Source organism: Callorhinus ursinus, unplaced genomic scaffold (genome assembly GCF_003265705.2).
Source record: "Callorhinus ursinus isolate GAN/ISIS: 27379988/994484 unplaced genomic scaffold, GSC_fseal_2.0 scaffold13, whole genome shotgun sequence".
In the NCBI taxonomy this organism is placed as follows: Eukaryota; Metazoa; Chordata; class Mammalia; order Carnivora; family Otariidae; genus Callorhinus; species Callorhinus ursinus.
Genome location: NW_027397075.1, coordinates 39,725,695 through 39,746,197, shown reverse-complemented (window position 1 = coordinate 39,746,197; position 20,503 = coordinate 39,725,695). Strand labels below are relative to the sequence as shown.

At 39.2% G+C, this 20,503-nt stretch overlaps 1 protein-coding gene and 1 pseudogene across 1 annotated transcript in view; one reads left to right on the top strand and one right to left on the bottom strand.

Annotated features, from left to right (window-relative positions):
• The window catches only part of NIBAN1 (niban apoptosis regulator 1), a 152,750-nt gene that overhangs the window by 54,344 nt on the left and 77,903 nt on the right, over positions 1–20,503 (bottom strand). The gene's annotated exons all lie outside the window — the stretch shown is intronic.
• LOC112828806 (large ribosomal subunit protein eL33 pseudogene) lies at positions 15,890–16,384 on the top strand (annotated as a pseudogene).

The following is a 20,503-nucleotide window of genomic DNA, read 5'->3' as shown; positions in this document are numbered from 1 at the left end:
GAAGGAAGGAAGGAAGGAAGGAAGGAAGGAAGGAAGGAAGGAAGGAAGGAAGGAAGAAAAGGTTATTTCTTCATCCTTAACCTGGTTCTGTGTCCTGGAGTAGAATTAGTGTGTCCCACAAAGCCACCTTTCCCAGCACCTCTTTACTTAGCACTATGTAGTCTTATGGTACCATCAGAAACCAAGTGCTCCAGTGTCCTTTTATGTGAAGAAAAACAAATTTTCTACTCTTTCCTCCACAGATGCAAGGACACCCACAGTTAATCTACCATTCAAAGAGAGGAAATAATGACAAGGTTCACATGGTCTTTCCTTGTACCAAGTCAGTATCAGACCATGCCAAAGTACATATTGGAAAATCACCTGCAGACCTTCCCTTGGCACTGCCTGTTTATCCTTAAATATTCCCCCTTCCTGGCCCACATCAACCACTGTCTTGTGATGGGAAGTGATGGCCAACCCTCAGGCTGGCCCACACTGGGTCTCCTGATCCTGCTCACATCACTTCCTACTTGCTGCTCAACCTCTCACCAGCTTTTATTAACTTAACATTATATGCCTCCTGTAAGGAGCTCCAAGAACTTCATGTTCAATAGTTGACTCACTTCATCACAATATTGTGGTAGGTGTTATCAGTTGACTTGTCCAATGTCCTCTGCCTTATGAAGGCTTGAACACTGAAGCAATTCCCCTCTCCTACCCCACAGATGACCTTATCATCCTTTGGAACTACTGACACCGTCTTGTAGGGAGGAAAAGAAGAAAGATAAGATTATTTTTGTTTTCATTCAGGCAGACATGGAGCAGACTTGAGGCTTTATCTCTATTACTCTAGAAGTGTTGTTCCTTCTAATACAACAAAAATATACTATGTGATGCATGTGATAGATGTCACTCAGGGGCTTTAACTGAGCTCACATTTAGTTGTTAGTAATTTTGAATTAGAGATTCAATTTCTACTTTTAATTAAATAAAACTCCTAGAAGCAAGCAACTGCAACTGAGATTTCAGAATCGGGATCGCCCGTATTTACAAGAGACACTTTTGCCTTTTGGAGCAAAATAAAATATGCCTGATCCTTCTTCTATGTGACAGAAGATATATGAAAATTTTTCCTCCCCTCAATCATTGTGAGGCTGCACATATGCAGTTCTCTCAGAATACAACCTGGCTTCCTGACCTCATACTATTCAACATTTCCCTGAACACACTTTAGTATTGCAGCAGCAAGAACTCAGATCTATGTATGAATCGAGCTTAGCTATCTAATAGCTTTGTGACCTTAAACAAATTTCTTAATTTCCATGAGTCTCAGTTTCTTCATCTACAAAATGGGGCTAAAAATTAATTCTGCTTAATATTGTCACTGGGATTGAAAGAGCGTACATATATCAAATACCAAGCACCTTACCTAGCACAGTATTCACTCAAATACTGGTGACTAATATTATCACTTTCTAAAATCCCTCTTGAAATGTGTCAGGGAAAACTGAATGTTATCCTTTAGGTGCCAAGCTCTTAAACACACATCATTTAGGAGCATGGCCTTCGGGGTCAAACATTCAGGATTGAGTCTACACATGATTAACTGTCCAACTCCTAGGCAGGTTCCTTTACCTGTGCAAGCCTCAATTTCTTCAGGATGACACTAATCCATACGACTATTGTCAGCCTTAGCACATAGCACATGGTAAGTGCTCAATAAATATTAGCAATGTTAGCCAATATTTTACCATTACAATTTACAATCATATCTCTGACAAGCTATAACATACAAAATATTTCATTTCCATTTTCTTCCTCTATGAGCTATCTAATAATAAATAAACACTTTATACATGCATAATTTTAGTCCATGAACAAGTATGACTTGCACATTTGAGTAGAATAGGATTGGAGGAAGATACCTATCCTGGCATTATTCTAGTAAAGCTTCATGGAGCGGACAGGGTTTCAGAAGCCACTTTAATGTGAGAGGAAAAGTCTTTCATTCACAGGGGTGAAGAAATGTTGTTTGTGTTCTTCTTTTATTAAGTTACTTATTCAAAAGGAATGTTAAAGTTACAGTTACCAATGTGACTCTAAAGAATTATGTGTAAAATGAAAACGGGTGTATAAAAGACAATAAAGGGTTTTTTTAAACAAAAGAAAGCATGTTTAATGAGGCACAGCTGGCAAAACAATTCATTTAAATAATGGCATAACAATCACTTTGCCTGAGACTCGTCTTGGTCAGAAATCGACTAGTAAAATTGATTTTCACAAATTATTTGAATAATAAGCCAAAAATACTGCTTTCTATCCAGAAAAAAAGACTAAATAGGAATGACAGCAAATGATGAGGAGCAAGAGGAAAAGTTGCAAAGTTGATGCACCTTTGGAGAAATGGAAAATAAGCAAAAAACTTCATGGGTATTTAAGGAAGAAAGCTGAGTCTTAGGAGGAAAATGCCTTGCTATTAATACAAGTAAATTGGACCCTCTTCCAAAACACTCTAAATAGCTTTGTTAACTATTCTTATCCTTTCTAGACCCTTCTTCAAATAATGACCCCCACCCTATGCTCTTTCACTCAGTTAAAAAATACAAAAATGTGTGCATGCATACTATACGCCAGGCCTGTTGCTAAAAGCAATAGGAAATCAGCACTGGCCTGGCTTCTAGGAGTTTCTCATTTTAGGAGCCAGACAAGTAAACAATAAATGATGATAATAACGTGGTTGGTACTGTGATGGAAATAGAAACAGGGAGGAAAGAAGGAAGGACAGATGAATGCACAGATAGAAAGAAGGAAATCAGAGAAGTTTTCGTCTAGCCCTGACAAAGAAGGCTTTCCAGGAGAAATGACATGTAAGCCAACCCCTTCAGAAAATTGAACTAAGGAGCCCCAAGTGAGCTACTTGGCACAGGATTTATTTCTAAGGCAGAAGGAAGCAAAGGGCAGTAAAAATAGTGTTGTAATTACAGGATATATTCTTTGGAGAAAAACTAAGAAGACAAGAAATATAATTTCAAGAATATAATGTGTAATAGTCCATTTAGCCCTGATTGTTAGCTATTATAATATTTCAATTTCCATTCCCTTCTCTTCAGTTATGAAATTCACATTTCCAGGAACATCTTAATGAGACCATAGGAGACTTAGATTCTTAACCTGGTAAAAAGATAAATGGTATGAGCAGAGTACTACTGTATTCATCGAAAACCACCAAATATGGGGGTGCCTGTGTGGCTCAGTCAGTGGAGCATGTGATTCTTGATCTCAGGGATTGTGAGTTTGAGCCCCATGTTGGATGTAGAGATTACTTAAAGTAAAAAATCTTTTAAAAAATTAAAAAAAAAAAAAAAAAAAACCCTCACCAAACATGGAACTAGAAGTCAGAAAAGAAACCAGAGATGGAAAAAGTTTAGACCACCTTCCGAGTCCAATAACCACTCACTTATCTATGCTGGGAATTTCCCTATATTTCATCACAACCAAACTGAACCATAAACATCAATCAACCTACCTCAAAATTAATAACATTAGTGATATTTAGAACTTTCTGGCAATCCTAAGAACATCTGGCCTTCAAGGTATCTATAAAAGAAACAATGTAAGTTTTGCATTTGTTCAGCCAACCAGAATCCAATACTTCTTTTCCATTCTATTGTTGTTTATCCATCAGCACACAAATGGGTAAATTGGTTTGTTTTAAAGACAAACACAGGGACACCTGGGTGGCTCAGTCATTAAGGGTCTGCCTTTGGCTCAGGTCATGATCCCAGGGTCCTGGGATCCAGCCCCTCGGGCTCCCTGCTCAGTGGGAAGCCTGCTTCTCCCTCTCCCACTCCCTCTCCCACTCCCTCTGCTTGTGTTCCCTCTCTCGCTGTCTCTCTGTCAAAAAATTAATAAAATCTTTAAAAAAAAAATAAAGACAAACACAAACTATGATGAGCTGCTTCTGCACAAAAGGTACAAAGCACAGTGCCTATACCGATGCAGTGATATCAGTGAGGCCAGCCGGGAAGCTGGGGTGTAGCCCCCATCACACACAGCACAGCACATACACACATACACACACAATACACATACGAAAAGTGACCCAACTGCAATACTGAATGCCCTTAATGAATGGTCTTGTTGCAAAATTCTGTGGTTCCTGACTAGGGCACACAGTGCCAGGAAGTACAGCTCATTCTGTGTATGTCAAGCTTCCTCTGACAAGAAAATGCTAGACAGATGCAAACTACCTATGGTCTTGGCAAGAATGACTCATTGGCATTGCCTAAAGGAGTCTACAGCTGTACTGGAAGGCTCTTGGTTCTCAAAACTTGAAAATATATCTTATCTGATGTCTTAATGAGCGGTGAAGAAAAGAAGAGGGGAGACCTTTAACTATTATCCTCCTCACAAGGGGCTGAAAAAGGAAAGGACAATGGTTAAGATGTGTTAAAAGATTGCCTCTAGTCTGATTAGCCATGTTCTCTGGAAGAGAGACACCTCAGGTTGGGCAAGAGTTGCCTTGAAGCGAGATGGAATGAGGTAAAATGATGTTCCTGGTTTACTTTCCAGTTGTTATTCCAACTGTCCTTGAAAGTTAGGAGAAAACAATTCCCAAAACTCTCCACTATTGATGGAATGGGCTAGCCTTGCAACCCAAGTCTTGTTTACAGGCAGTGGCTGTTTGGTTTTGGCTTGCTCCCTGGCCACCCACCCCCTGCCCAGTATCTAAGACAATGTTCTGGATATGGTAGACACTTAATAAAGGTTCTTTTGTTCCAAGTTTTGCCCATCTCATCTTGTAAGGTGTTATTTATCCCTGACATACATGCACAAAACTAGAAGAAAAATTATTGTCATTAATCTAGGCAGTTGGGCAGTCCGGGCAGTCCTCTAATTTCTGTGGAAAGCTGGGGAAGGAACAGCAAGTACATATGAAGAGAAGTCTCAGTTCTTTTCTTTGCTGGTACTTGCATAGCCCATGCCCTGATCCCCGACAGGAAAGGGAACTCGGGAGGGAGTAGCCTGGTCTGAAAGTGGGTGTTATGATGTCATTGCTCCTCCCCAACTTCCTTCTCTTTCACCTTCCTTTTGGAGCCCCTTAAAATAGGAACATCCCCCTAACAGCCGGATGGTGGTCACTTGAAGCATAATTTGTGGTCTCCACAAGAAAACGCTAAAAAAATCAGGTCAAGTCAGGACGTCCCCCCCACAGCAATAGCCAATATAGGAATCCAACCAGCATAAGAAAATGCCAAAAGGAAAAAAAAAAGGCTAAGTACTTAAAACATAAGGAGATGGTAATACATAAGTACCATGAATTTTCAATCCCACCCCTGCAACATACCCCACAAAATTATTCTCAGCTGTATTTTTGTACAAGCCAAAAAAAATTGACTTTGAAGAGCATTTTTACAGTACATAATTTACCACAGGAAAACCCATCTGGGTTAAGGCACAACTTCATGTTGAAAAGCAGAGAAAAGATTTAACTTCTGCATCTCAATTGCTACCTTAATTTCAATAAATCTACAGCAGTTCACTTCCCTCTCAGATAGATATTACAAAATTAAATATGCTGGTGTCAAGTTCAGTAAGAAGCGACTAAAACCTGAAATCCTGTGGGCCTGAATAAGGAATTGGATTAGATTTTTCTTATAGCAGCTAGTCAAATAATGAACAATAGGTGCTTAATAAGTACTCGCCAATTGAGAAGCCACATGGTACAGTAGGTTAGATGGAGCATGGGCTTTGGAGTCACACTGCCTGGGTTTGAAGTCTTGTATTAATCACCAGCTGTCTTCCCAGCCAGAATCCTCATCTATAAAATGGGGATGATAAAAATAATAGTGCCTACCTCTATGAGGATTAAATGAGTTAATACTGTGGTTTTGCAAGTATGGTCACCAGACCAGGAATATCAAAATCAGCATCACCAGAGAACATGTTAGAAATGCAAATTCTTAGGACCCAACCCAGACCTAATGATTCAGAAACTCTGGGGATAGAGCCCAACAATCTGTGTTTTAATAGGCTCTCCAGGGGATTCTGACACACACAGAAGTTGAAGAATCACTGAGTTAATCCCTATAAAATAAATAGCACAGTTCCTTTTGCTCCTATACTCATGGGAGCACCCAGGGAACCTTCACAGACTGTTAACTATTCTTACTGATCTATACAATGCTTCAAGGCAGCAGCTAGGTAACTCAAGTTTTTACAACACAGGGTTCCTACCCTCATCAAGCACAGCCTCCAAGATAGCTGACTGGCAAGGGAAACAGACTAAATAACTTTCAGAGGTATTGTTTACCTCTGGGATTTTAGAGCCATCTCTCAGTTAGAGGTAGAAGGTAATAATGGGGTTCAGAACACACTACCCCCAAATATGGCACCTCAGCATATTGAATTTTTAAGCTGAAGTAGTTTGAGAAAATGGCAGAAACTAAAAGGTCTCCCTGACCTTCTCCTACCCTAATCCCCTCATGTGAGAGGTGCCTTCCCTAGACCTAGAGGAAAGGAGCATCCTTACCTCCAAGACAGGGACACCAAGAAGAATCTAAAAACAGGCCTTCCCTGTTTCCCTCAGTTTACTACCTTTAGCTCATACTCCTTGGCCTATCAGGTCTTTCCACAGTTTACCATTCTTCATCAAACCTAGTATAAAAAAGCTCAGGTGAAATTGTTTCTTTAGGTCTTCATTCCATTATAAAGACTTATTACATATATATTTATATATATATACTTCATTCCATGTGTATTAGACAAATTTGTATACTTTTCTCCTGTTCATCTGTCTTTGTCAGTCTAATTTTCAGACCGAGCCAGAGACTCGGTCTGAGTCTGACTAAGAAGGTTGAGGAAAATTTTTTCCTCCCCTACAGTAGTCAGAAGGCGAGAACACAGGCAGAAGGGAAGAGAGGTATTTCATCTTATTAGAGGAGATCATCTCCACACACATACTCAAGGTACAGCTTGCCAGAGTGAGCTTTTATGTACAATTAGATAATGCAGTAGGAAAGATAAAGATAAAGGCTTACACTAGAAATGTAAAACTCAGTAAATAAATAAAATATTTCTCAGTTGTACTTCTATTAGATTTAAGGTCATTTTCAAAAAGGAAGTTGTGGTACCCTAGCTACAATATTATAAATGGTTTGATTTTATCATATAATTGCTAAGCACATTGTGGCCATACACTAATTTTAAACTGTTTTATTGAATACCACTTCAAACAACGATTTTGTATTATAAAAATCCTAACTCCCAACAGAAATGTGACTTTAGAAAAAACAAAGATTAAGTTGCTTAAAGAAAAACTCCTTACATTTGGGAGGAAGACCCTAGGCAGCCACCATTCTAACTTTGAAGGGATGCTGCTTTAAAATACAGATTTCTGGGCTTTCCTCCTCAGAAATTCTAATTTAGTAGGTCTGTGGTAAAGCCAGGGAATCTGAAATTTTAACAGCTTCTTCACCCCACCCTGACCCCATATTCATTCAGAGCAAGTGGTTGACAGATTCACTTTGAAAAACGTTGGGGCGCATGGATGGCTCAGTCAGTTGAATGTCCCACTCTTGGTTTCGGCTCAGGTCATGATCTCAGGGTGGTGAGATTGAGCCCCGTGTGGAGCCTGGTGTTTCACTGAGCCCCTCATTGAGCCCCGTATTGAGCTCTGTGTCTGGCTTTACACTCAGCACGGAGTCTGCTTGAGATTCATTCCCCTCCTCCCTCTCCCTCCCCCTCTGTTCCTCTCCCTGATCCCACTCTCTCTCTCTCAAATAAATAAAATCTTGAAAAATACTGTTAAGAATCTTCGTCTCTAGATAACCTTAAATGAGTAAGAGTTTCTGATGAAGCAAAGTTTTCAGAGAACTGAGGCTGATTCCTTTATATGTAATGAAAAGCTTTCTAAAATGTATTCTGCATTTCTCTATCATCTTACACATTGCATACAGTGTAGAATTTAACCTTGATGACTGAGATTTCTTTATTATTACCACTATGGCTGGTATCGGCTATAGTTGCAGAGAGCATTCAACACAGAGTTAGACTGAAGCACTGGTTCCTTTTTTTTTTTTTAAAGATTTTCTTTATTTGAGAGAGAGAGAATGAGAGATAGAGAGCACGAGAAGGAAGAGGGTCAGAGGGAGAAGCAGACTCCCTGCTGAGCAGGGAGCCCGATGTGGGACTCGATCCCGGGACTCCAGGATCATGACCTGAGCCGAAGGCAGTCGCTTAACCAACTGAGCCACCCAGGCGCCCTGAAACACTGGTTCCTAACGAGGCCCTGGAACTTGAAAATTTTCTGAAGATTAGCTAGCTTTTGAGTCTTTTCCCCGAGGGCAAGGTGGCCAATGTGCAGCTGCCAAACCTCAAGGGCAATGCAACGGGGTTGCAAAATGAACGTGTGCTTAAAAGACGGAAGCATCCTTTGTAAAACTGCTATTAGGGACAATTAGCTTTTCAACACCATTTAAATTTTATCTGTGGGTGTCCAGCACTATGGTAGGTTCTGTACTTTAACCGGTCTTCTCCATGGGAAAAATATATACATATTTGCTGCATAAATTACACTGTGAATAATATTTTTAATTTTTTTTTAAAGATTTTTATTTATTTGTCAGGGAGAGAGAGAGAGAGAGCACAAGCAGGGGAGTGCGCAGAGGGAGAAGCAGGTTCCTCGCTGAGCAAGGAGCCGGACCAGGGACTCAGTCCCAGGGCCCTGGGATCATGACCTGAGCTGAAGGCAGACGTTTAACCAACTGAGCCACCCAGGCGTCCCATACACTCTGAATAATATTTTTAAATACCTTGATGAGCTGGCAGTAAAAGAAGAAATATGTTATGGGTTGAATTGTGTTTCCCCCTCAAATTTGTATGTTGAAACTCTGATCCTTAGTATCTCAGAAAGTGCCCTTCTTTAGAAATAAAGTCATAGTAGATGTAGCTAGTTAAGATGAGGGCATTCTGGAATAGTTTGAGCTCCTAATCCAATATGACTGGTGTCCTTATAAAGAGGGGATATTTGGACACAGGCATGCCCAGAGGGACAATGCCATGTAAAGACGAAGGCAGAGATAGGAGTAATGTTTCTATAAGGCAAGGAGAAAAGCCTGGAACAGATATTATCTCACAGCCCATAGAAGGAGCCAACCCTGCCAACACCATCTTGCTTCTAGAAATGTGAGACAAAAAATTTATGGTGCTTAAGCCACCCGGTCAGTGGTAATTTGTTATAGCAGCCCTAGTAAACTAATACAAACCCCCAAAATGTAAGCCAAGCCTTGAAGCTAGCTTTCACTTTTGAAAAGTGAAGGCATCACAGACCCAGTGCCTTTACCACCTTAAGCTGATGACTGTGTGCTACCCTTTATGTAGTCTCCCAGGAAGCTGAGTACCAGAATCAAAGTCCCAATCCATATAAGGTGCTAAATTAAAGTGCAGAAACCACCCATATATAAATGGTTTTATACCATTACAAGGAAAATCGCCTGTCTCAAACCTTGGCACTGAGTAAAGGAGATAAATACTTCCCTTGAGAAATCATATTCACAAGCACATTCCCACAACTTTATAGCCTAAATGCACATTAACTGAGTGGTCCAAATATCTGGCAGTGCCCTCTATCATCTGGTAAGATGAAACACAAATCCTCTCTGGAGGAATTCACCTTCAACTGGTGAATTATGAACTTATGAGCTTATATGAAAAATCACAATGTACACCAGTTAATAAGGTACCATGAGAGAGAACAAGCAGAAGTAAGAAATAGCAGAATACAATCCACAAAGATTTCAGATATTGGAATTAGTAACACAGAATATAAAATATAGTCAGTTTAACATGTTTTTAAAATAGAAGAAATTGACAATGTCAGTAAAGAGCAAGAGATGATTTCAAATGACTGTTTAGATTAGAAAAAGAACAGAAATAATCACTAGAAACAGAAAAAATATGACAATTAAAAGCAAAACTCAATGAGTTTAGCAGGAAATTAAATATAGCTGAGAAGAGAGATCTATACAAACTGTTTAGGAAGAAACAGAAAAAAAAGATGAAAAATATAAAAGGTTAAGGGATGAAGAAGATAGAATAAGAATATATAATATGTGTCTAATCAGATTTCCCAAAGGAGAAGAAACAGAACAAAGGAGAAAAAGAGATAATGGCTGAGAATTTTCTAAAATTGATTAAATAATAACCTACAGATTCAGGAAAACCAACAAATCTCAAGCATTCTAAATAAATAAGAACTCCACAGTTTTGACACATTTTTGTGAAACTGGAGAATACCAGAGACAAAGAAAATATGTGTGTGTTTTTTTTAAAAGTGAGAAATACATCAAACTCCTTTCAGAAGAACAACAAATCGGGGCGCCTGGGTGGCTCAGTTGGTTAAGCGACTGCCTTCGGCTCAGGTCATGATCCCCGAGTCCCGGGATCGAGTCCCACATCGGGCTCCCTGCTCAGCGGGGAGTCTGCTTCTCCCTCTGACCCTCCCGCCTCTCATGCTCTCTCTGTCTCTCGTTCTCTCTCTCAAATAAATAAATAAAATCTTTAAAAAAAAAAAAAAGAAGAACAACAAATCTCTCAACTTCAATGAGGAAAGCAAAAAGACTGGAATAAAATATTCAATGTGGTCACAGAAAATGACTGTCACCCCAGATTTCATATGCGGTGAAATATCTTTTGTGAACAAGGATAAGATAGAGACATTTTCTGATAAACAAAAACTGGAAATTCTATAGGATACAGTTTAGGAAGAAGAAAGAAAGAAAGAAAGAAAGAGAGAGAGAAAGAAGAAAGAAAGAAAGAAAGAAAGAAAGAAAGAAAGAAAGAAAGAAAGAAAGAAAGAAAGAAAGAAAGAAAGAAAAGAAAGGAAAGCAAGCAAGCAAGCAAGAGAAAATGCTCCCAGATGGAAGGTCTGAAATGCAAGAAGAAATTGTGAGCAAAGAGAGTGTAAAGATGTGTAAGATAAACATTAAAACTGCATAAAACAGCAATAAGAATATCTCGGAGGGTTAACATAAAAAGATATCATTAAAATTCATGTCAACGAGAGTCTATTCGTGGTGGTGGTGGGGAATGTTATAGGAGTTAGCATTCTAACTTATTTGTATTTTTTTTAGAGAAAGTTAAGGATGTTGATTAATTTTTGAGAAGTTATGCAGGCTAACAAGACAGAAAACAGGATATACACATTCCTATTGCACAGTGGTAATAATCAATCTGCAAGAAGGCAAGAATGTAGAGAAAAAGGAAACAGAAAAGGTGGAATATACAGAAAACACAAAATATGAGGGATTTAAAACCAAACCATCATAGTAGATATCAGCAAACTAAATGCTCCTTTTAAAAGATTGTCAGAAGTTTTTATTAAATGAATAGTCTATGCAAGCCCTAAAAAAGGAAAATTAGTGTTGCTACATTAAAATCAGACAAAATAGGGCGCCTGGGTGGCTCAGTCGTTAAGCGTCTACCTTAGGCTCAGGTCATGATCCCAGGATCCTGGGATCGAGCCCTGCGTCGGGCTCCCTGCTCGACGGGTAGCCTGCTTCTCCCTCTCCCACTCCCCCTGCTTGTGTTCCCTCTCTCGCTGTGTCTCTCTGTTGAAAAATAAATAAAATCTTAAAAAAATAAATAAATAAAATCAGACAAAATAGACTTGAAGGCAAATAGCATTCACAGAGATAAAATGGATCATTTCATAATAATAAACGATTCAATTCACAGGAAGATAAAGCAATTTTAAACAAGTATCCATCTAGTAACATGGATATGTTATAAAATATGTAACAAAATATAATTCAACAATTAATAGAAATGAAAAAGTCTACCATCATAGTGGCAGATTTTAATAGACCCCTCTTTGGTAAGGGATAAATTTAGCATAGTAAGAAACCATCAGGGGCGCCTGGGTGGCTCAGTCCGTAAGCATTTGCCTTCAGCTCAGGTCATGATCCCAGGGTCCTGGGATCGAGCTGCGCATGGGTCTCTCTGCTCAGCAGGAAGCCTGCTTCTCCCTCTCCCACTCCCCCTGCTTCTGTTCCCTCTCTTGCTGTCTCTCTCTCTGTCAAATAAATAAATAAAAAATCTTAAAAAAAAAAACCAATCAATCAGTAAACATAAAACAGACTGGAATGACACAAAGACACACTTAAGTTAATAGACACATACATATATAAGTACTCAAGGAGCTTTTAGGCTGCTGGCTCCCTCCCGCAGAAGACCCCATACAAGGCCATAAAGCAAGGTGCAACACATTTTAAAGGGTATCATACAGACCATATTTTTTGTCTACAATACAGTTAAGCTAGAAATCAATAATAAATACACAATATATATTTGGAAATAAAAAAACACAATTCTAAGTAACTCATAAGTTAAAGAAAAAATAATAATGGAAATTAGAAAATATTTAAATCTGATAATGAAAATCACTGCAAAAATGATAATGAAAAATACTGCCCATCCAAACTTGTGGGATTAAGTTAAAATAATATGTAGAGGGAAATGTAAAGCATTTACGCTTATATTAGAGCAGAAGAAAGGATGATGATTAGTGAGTATATTAGTTTTTCTACTGCTATGATAACAAATTACTCTAAAAGCCAATGACTTACAACCATGGTACATATCCTTTTTCATAGTTTTTGTGGGTCAGGAACTCAAAAGCGCTATGGCTGGGTGGTTCTGGCTTGAGGTGTTTCATGAGGTTGCAGTCACATGGTTGGCCAAAACTACAATCATCCGAAGGCTTGACTACAACAGAAGCATCCACATGGCTGGCATATTGGTGTTGGTTGTTACAGGAAGCCTCAGTTTCTCTCCACATGGCCCTCCATAGAGGGCTGCTGTGTGTTCTCACTAGATGGTGGCTAGCTCCTCCCAAGTGAACGAGCCAAAAGAGAAAAAGCCAGGCAGAAGCTATTCTTTTTGTGACCTATTCTTGAAACTCAACATATTACTTCTGCCACCTTCTATTTGTAAGAAGTGTAAGAGTCACCAAATCTGGCCCATATTTAAGAGAAGGAAATTGGGTTTTAATTTTTCTGAAGGAAAAAGTGTCAAAGAATTTGCAAGCATTTTAAAACAATCACAATGAGCTAAGTATCTACCTAAAGAGATGAGGGGCAGGGGAACAAATGAACAAAATAAAGCCCGAGGAAATAGAAGAAAGGCAATTAGAAACATAACATCAGAAATTCACATAATAGAAAACAAATATGCAATAGTCTGCCAAATCCAAGTTTGGTTTCTGGAAAAAGATGACAAAACTGATGAACTTCCAGTGAAACTGACCAAGAAAAAAAAGAGAGGAGATACAGAATAACCATACAGACCCCACAGAGAATATAGGGGGCATCACGAATATATTCTTAGTAAGAGATATCATGCATAACTATATGCCACTGAATTTTAAAACATAAATAAAATGGATAAAAACGAAATAATCCTGTAACAGTTTAAAAATCTAAGTCAGTAATTTAAAATTTTCCCTCAAAAAGGGCACCAATCTAAGATGGGTTTACAGACAAGCTCCATCAAATAGCAAAAATACAAGTGTTACACAAACTATTCCAGATTATAGAAAAGGAAAAAAAGAGGAGAGGGGGAAAACTCTAACATAATTCCTTTTATGAACAAGAACAACCCTGATGGCAAAATCTAAAAATGTCATTGCAAAATTATAGGCCAAATGCACTCAACATGGATGTGAACATTCCCTGAGATACTAGCAAACCAAATCAGAATTACACTTCTATAAACCAGCAACAAATAGAAAGTGTTCACAGCAGCACTGTTGGGAATAAATAATGGAAACAACCCACATGCCTATCAACAGTAAAATGGGTATTAGAAATTAGAGTCTATTAATATAATGGAATACATATTTTGCAATGAAATTCAATGAAATACAGCTGTAAGCAATAACACTGGTGAATCACTGGAGTAAAAGATTGAAAAGGGAGGTCATGAACGAAGGCATGTAAATACAATTCCACAGGATAAAGTCTAAAAACATGCTGAATGATTAAACACTCATGATAAAGCTATAAAGAAAAGCAAAATACAAAATCCAGGATGGTGTTCTCTCAAAGGGAAAAGAAGGCAGTGGATGTGGGAGAGGCACATAAGAAATAACACGGGTGAGAGTAATGTTCTTTAAAACTTGTATATACTTCATAAGCATTCTTTTATAACTACTCAATATTTAATTTTTAAAAACTCAAAACAACCTAATAGAATGAACAACAGACAGCTCCTAGCATGGTTCTCTTCCATCTTACATGTTCTAAATTTGTTCACAGTGCGGGAAGGACAGCGGCTCACCATTCCATGACAAGAGGTGAGACTTTTCTCCAAAACCCCTGAATGTTGATTTTTTAAAAGAAATCTGGGAATATATGCCAAATGGAGTTCTTTCATAACATTGACTCTACAACCCTATATTAAAACAGCCATCTCATTTGCTGTATCATTTCAATCTTACCATAGTCTATCCAGAAGTAAAAAAACACACACACACACACAAACAAAAAACCTGAAAGTTTGTCAAGCTTTGCCAAAGTCGGTCATAGTAATATCAAAAACTGTCCAGTAATTTTGGAATTTACCCAATCAAAATAACAGACAAATAACTTTACTTGAATTGATTTCAACTCTCTGCTTGTTTAATCTTTATTATTGTTCCAAGTTGTCACCCTTAACTACCACAAGAACACAACTTTCAGACCTCCCTCCCAAAATAACTACTCGGTTCTTTGGAAGTAGGAAGTGGGAGGGGTGGCAAGAATCAATGGTTTCACTGAAGTGATAACTGGGCTGGACAGGCCCGAAAGAAGCATTCAACAGTAGTTTCACGACAACATGGCTTTAGGCAACAAATGAACGGAAGGCTACATTTGTAGGTACTCTGTGGTGAGGAATGCTGAATGACTGCGAGAAAATACTTCTGTTGATTCTAGTCTCCGACGTAAACCCGTTCTTTCAGTATCAACTCTTAAACTGTTTTGAGAGCTTTGAGTAATTTAAGTATATCTGTAAGTATAAATAATATGAATAAAACCTGTCTGGATCTATTATTTTGGCTCTTCACTTCAGCTTTATTTGGGTACAACTGACATATAGAATTATAAGATGTGTAAAACGTATATCCTGGTGATTATATATATATATATATAATGACTATATACATTATATATATAATGAAATCATATATGTATATATATAATGATTACATATATAATGAAAAGATTCACCCATCTAGTTAATTAACACATCTATCACTTCATGTATTTACCTTTTGGTGGGTGGGAGGTAGATTAGAACACTTAAAATTCTATTTTTTTTTTTTTTAGCAAATTTCAATGATACGATACAGTGCTGTCAACTACAGTCACCATGTTTTACATTAGATCCTCAGACCTTATTCATCTGACAGCTGAAAGTTTGTACACTTTTACTAACCTCTCCCTATTTCCTCGACGCCCGCATCCCCAGTAACCACTCTTTTACTCTGTTTCTGTGAGTTTGGCTTTTTTTTTTTTTTTAGTGATGCCATGTGGTATTTGTCTTCCCTGTCTGGCTAATTTTAGATCTATTATTTTTAGACTCTTCCAACACAAGTCTTCACAAGCACCATAATTTTCCTTTACAAATCAGTTTTTATTAAACTGTATAAAACCATATGTAGCTTGCATTTTACCATACACAAAATTTAACCAATAAACAAGCTACATTATCAGATATTTTATCTTCAGAGCATACCTAGACTAAAAGATACAGTCATGTTTAGCAGGTGGGCAAAATACCGAGTTAAATTCAAGATAGTATTGCTCTTTTTCCACCATCTTGGAGTCTGTGGAGGCCTGCTGGGAACAGGACTCCTACAACACCAAATAATGTCTGGAAGGCTGTGGTCCAAGGCCATTTTTGCTGGCTATAAGCGGGGTCTCCGGAACCAGAGGGAGCACACAGCTCTTCTTAAAACCGAAGCTGTTTATGCTCGAGATGAAACGGAATTCTATCTAGGCAAGAGATGTGCTTATGTGTACAAAGCAAAGAACAATACAGTGACTCCTGGTGGCAAACCAAACAAAACCAGAATAATCTGGGGAAAAGTAACTCGTGCTCATGGAAACAGTGGCATGGTTCGTGCCAAATTCCGAAGCAACCTTCCTGCTAAAGTCATTGGCCACAGAATCCGTGTGATGCTGTACCCCTCAAGGATTTAAATTTAATGAAAAGTAAATAAAGGTGTAGATTTGTTCTCTTGTAAAAAAAAAAAAGATAGTATTGCTTATCAAGAAACCAGACATAACCCAGGTCTCAGATGACCTTCAGTGAACAGCTCTGAGTTTGCTTCAATTCGGGTCATGCAAATATATCACAAAAGTAGTCTGATTTAATAGTATTGTGTTTTAAGTGACCAAGAGATTAAAGAGTCTTCTAAAAAGTAGTGCTGAAAGATGATAAATTACAAGGACTAGATGTCAGGACAACTAGTCCTCTACCATGAACCGGCTATGACCTTGGGCATGTGAGTCACTATTTGAGCCCTTATCATAAATGAACCCTGAGGGCTTGGAATAGGTGACCACTAAAGGTCCCTTCCAAAGTTAACTTTTTATGAACAGTAAACAAGGGTCGGAAAGGAAGTGAGGACTCCTTAAGAGAAAATGGCATATTCACAAAGGGACAGAGAGAAATGTTTATAACTTGTAGAGCATTAACTGTGTGAGGCAAAGAGCACATGCTAAAATCAAGGAGAATATAGTCTCCAAGCAGAGAGAATCCTTGTAAAGAATTTTGTTTGGGACAGTCCTATGAAAACTGGAAACTGATATCTAGTGACTGATTAAACAGTAATTTGGCAAGCATTTTTCTTTACAGTGCATAGAGGTTTTCATGCATTGCAACAATAGTACACTGCAGAATGCTTTTTGAAGTAAAAGCATGCAAAGAGATGTTTATAAAAACTGTACTTTTATTTATGTATGTCCAGTGGAACATTCTTTTGTAATAAAACATCCAAAAGAGCCCAAGCATAGTTAGAATTTTCTGACTCATAGATAGGTGTGTCTATGAATACAAGCACGTGCCACAAATTCATAAGTATGTCTTCAGATATGATAACATAAAACACATTGTATATTTTCAGTTCAACTTCACTGATGCTCACATTAGATCACTCAGTCCCTCAAGTAATGAATGTGTTTCACAGGTGATGGTGGGCTGAGGAGATATTGCTTCACGTAGAAGTTAGTGAAAACAGATCTGAAATCTACTGGTGAGCACTGGAGAGCATAACACATCATGTTCAAAGAAACACACACCAAAAAGGGTTTGCTCTAGCTACTTGAATCAGAAGATCCTTTTCTGTTTTAAAAATCAGTTTAATTCAGCAACATTTACTGAACACTTAAAATGTGCAAGTGTCAAAACCAAATCTAATAAAGGCGTTTGATTTGACATGGGATTTCTGGGAGAAGAGCTCAAAGCATACAACCCTGAGTTTAATCACTGTGACAGCTTCACATTCAGCCTGACTCACTCTATCACAGGCACCCTTGGATGTCATCATTGTCATAAGTGATTGAACAGCCCAACTCAAAACAGAGGTTCGCAGAGCGTCTTGACATAATTTTGTTCTTCTCTCCAAAATCCTCTGGGCCCTTCTTTTATACTATCTTTTCGACCCATGTGCCCTCCTTGCTTCCCAGATATTTTACTGTCCCCTCTTCCTTAGCGTTCATGAGGATGGGGACACTGGCATTTGCTCAGTGGCAGAGTCCTGGCTGTCCTTCAAGCTAGCACAGGACCATCCAACACGGCATGGTCATCATTCCACCTTCTGACCAGAATCACCATGCATCCAGCGGTGGCTGTCTTCTGGCATCTGACTCTTTGTTCCTCAAACCCTTTAGGCTCTGTATTGACAAATCTCTTTACTCACTCATGCCAACATGTTTATGAAGTAGGCCAGGCCACATATACTATGATCATCTCTCAAACTGCACTTCAATTCTGAAATCAGCTTTACTTTAAGCAGTAAGTTATTAATTCACAAATGTCCTTGAGCCAGTTTATGAAACACAAGATACTTGTCTGAGCGCTGCAGGGGGATACAAAGGGTGACATACAATTTCCCTTGAGGGACTTGAAATAGAGGAAGAGAAACAGGACAAGTAGACATGAAAATGAATAATGTAAGGCAGACCGTGGAGAGTTTCCCATCGGTGGGACAGATAACGGCAGGGGTCAGACTGAAGCTGGGTCTTAAAGGAGCAAGAGAGAATCTGAACAGGTGGAAGGGAGGAGTGGGTATTGGAGGTGTATGCAAAGCTGAAGGTGTCCAAGTAACACTCCTATTCAAAGGCAGAAGGAGTAGGACATCAAGATTGGGAGAAAGAAGGCTTGTGCTTGAGAATACAGTAGATCAGGCACAGCCAATCTCCTTGGAATGAAATGTTTCATCTTTGTGACAACGGCGGTGCCACCGAAGGATTTTAATAAAAAACTGTGCTTACAGATGATTTATCTGACTGTTACATGTAGAAGGAAGTGGCAGTAATTGGAAAAAAATCAGATCAACTAAAAGCCTCTGGGAATGTTTTTTATATGAGTCCCAAAGCAGGTTGGTAGCAGCAAACTTGAAATAAAATACAGAAGAGACACTGGCAATTAAAGAGGTATCCATATGCAGAGGGTGAGTCAGAGAGCCTAACAGTCACTGAGTTTCACAAAGGTTTTATATTCCTGACGAGCATGCTGCTTTAAAGGTTCAACAGTAAAATCAGAGATCCATGTAGTGAGTAAGCTGGCACTTACCTAACATAAAAGCACCGACCCATTTTCCTTAAATGTTCGCAGATTTTATATACAAACATCTTTAAGCTGTACCAACATACGTGTTCCATGCTTTTTCACACATGAGCGTATTTGTAACTACCAAAGGATGGAGAATAGAGAGATTGACAGAGCCTTTACCTGGCACTAGGCCCTTGAACAATTGCTGGGAATGGGGATCCATAGAAAAAAAGACAATTTGCGTTTGAGGGGCTCACAAACTACAGCCTTCCTACAAAGCCAGCCACAGCTTAATGACGGCCTGCGGGCTGCTGACTTCCCACTCGGGTCTCCCCTCCAGAGGGTCCTCCCGTCTCCAGCCCTGTCCATGCGTCCGTCTATGAGACTTCCTCACCTGGATGTTCATGGACTTCTCCAACTCAGTGGCTACGACACTGACCACATTCATCATCTGTCCTTGGCACCTGCTTCTCTTCATGCAAGGTTCCTGTCTCAGAGAATGGCAGCAGGTGGGAATCCTCCCACGGCCTCACTCTCCACACTGTCTAACCTCAAGTTCTATTCATTCTACTTCCTGGATATCTCTCTTACCCGGTCACCTCTCACCATCCCCATGATCAGCTCTCTCGTGCAGGCTCCCACCATCTGGTGCTCACCAAAGCTTTCTAAGTGGCCTACTGGCATCCCAGCATGCTACCCTCCCATCCTTTGCCCACACGGCAGCCAGTGTGACCTTTCCAAAATGAATATATGACTGAGTCGCTTCTCTGCTTAAAACCTTTTAATAGTTTCCTGTTGCTGTTAGAATAAAGTGCAAATCCCTTAATATCCATTGCAAAGCCCTTTATAGCCTGGATCCTGCCCATCTCCCCATCCCCACTTGGCTCCTCTCTCCTCACTAAGCACCAGCCACACAAAATTCTTTCAGTTTCCCTAATGATCCATGTTCTATCTTCCTGGCCCCCCCACATTCTATTCTTCCTGCCAGAAACACTTTCTCCCCATCCTGCAAATTCCTATGCCAAGGAATGTTTACCCTGAGCTGAAAAGACAGACTTGTGTTGATAATGATCATTATTCCATGTTGCATATGTACAACTCTATATTTTTTAAAGAGTTTTAACTAGCCTATCCCTATAACTACAATGACCAGATTTTTCAAACTAAAATTCTAAAGAATAAGACTGAATTTTGGACAACAGGACTATCTTGGAATACCTTGGCATTACATAACTCCCATTTTATAGCAGTGGACATTTAGAACCCTGGCCTTCCCTCACTGGAGACAAGGGATTGCAGTGTGATTCCAAAAGGACAGAGGACAGCAGTTGCTGTAGACACATATCATGTAATGGGCTTGACATTTAGTCCAGAGTCTTGGAGTAGGATGGTCTGCTCAAGAATAATTGTGGAATTTTTGTATGCCTGCTCAAAGAAGAGGTGCCAAAAACAAAACAAAACACACACACACACACACACACACACACACACACGCTCACACATACCTTTACGTACCTAATCTTTGAGGTGCCCAGAAGCAGCTCCCTCTCTTGAAGGAAGAAGGAGCAGAGAGCTTTCTACTTGCCTTAACCTGCCCTAGGACGTAGCCTTATTGTCCAAGAACAGAGTGCAACCAGGCCCTTTGTTGGGGTTAAACAGTAAACAAACACACCCCATAAGGAGGAACAGAAGTGGTTCTGGATTC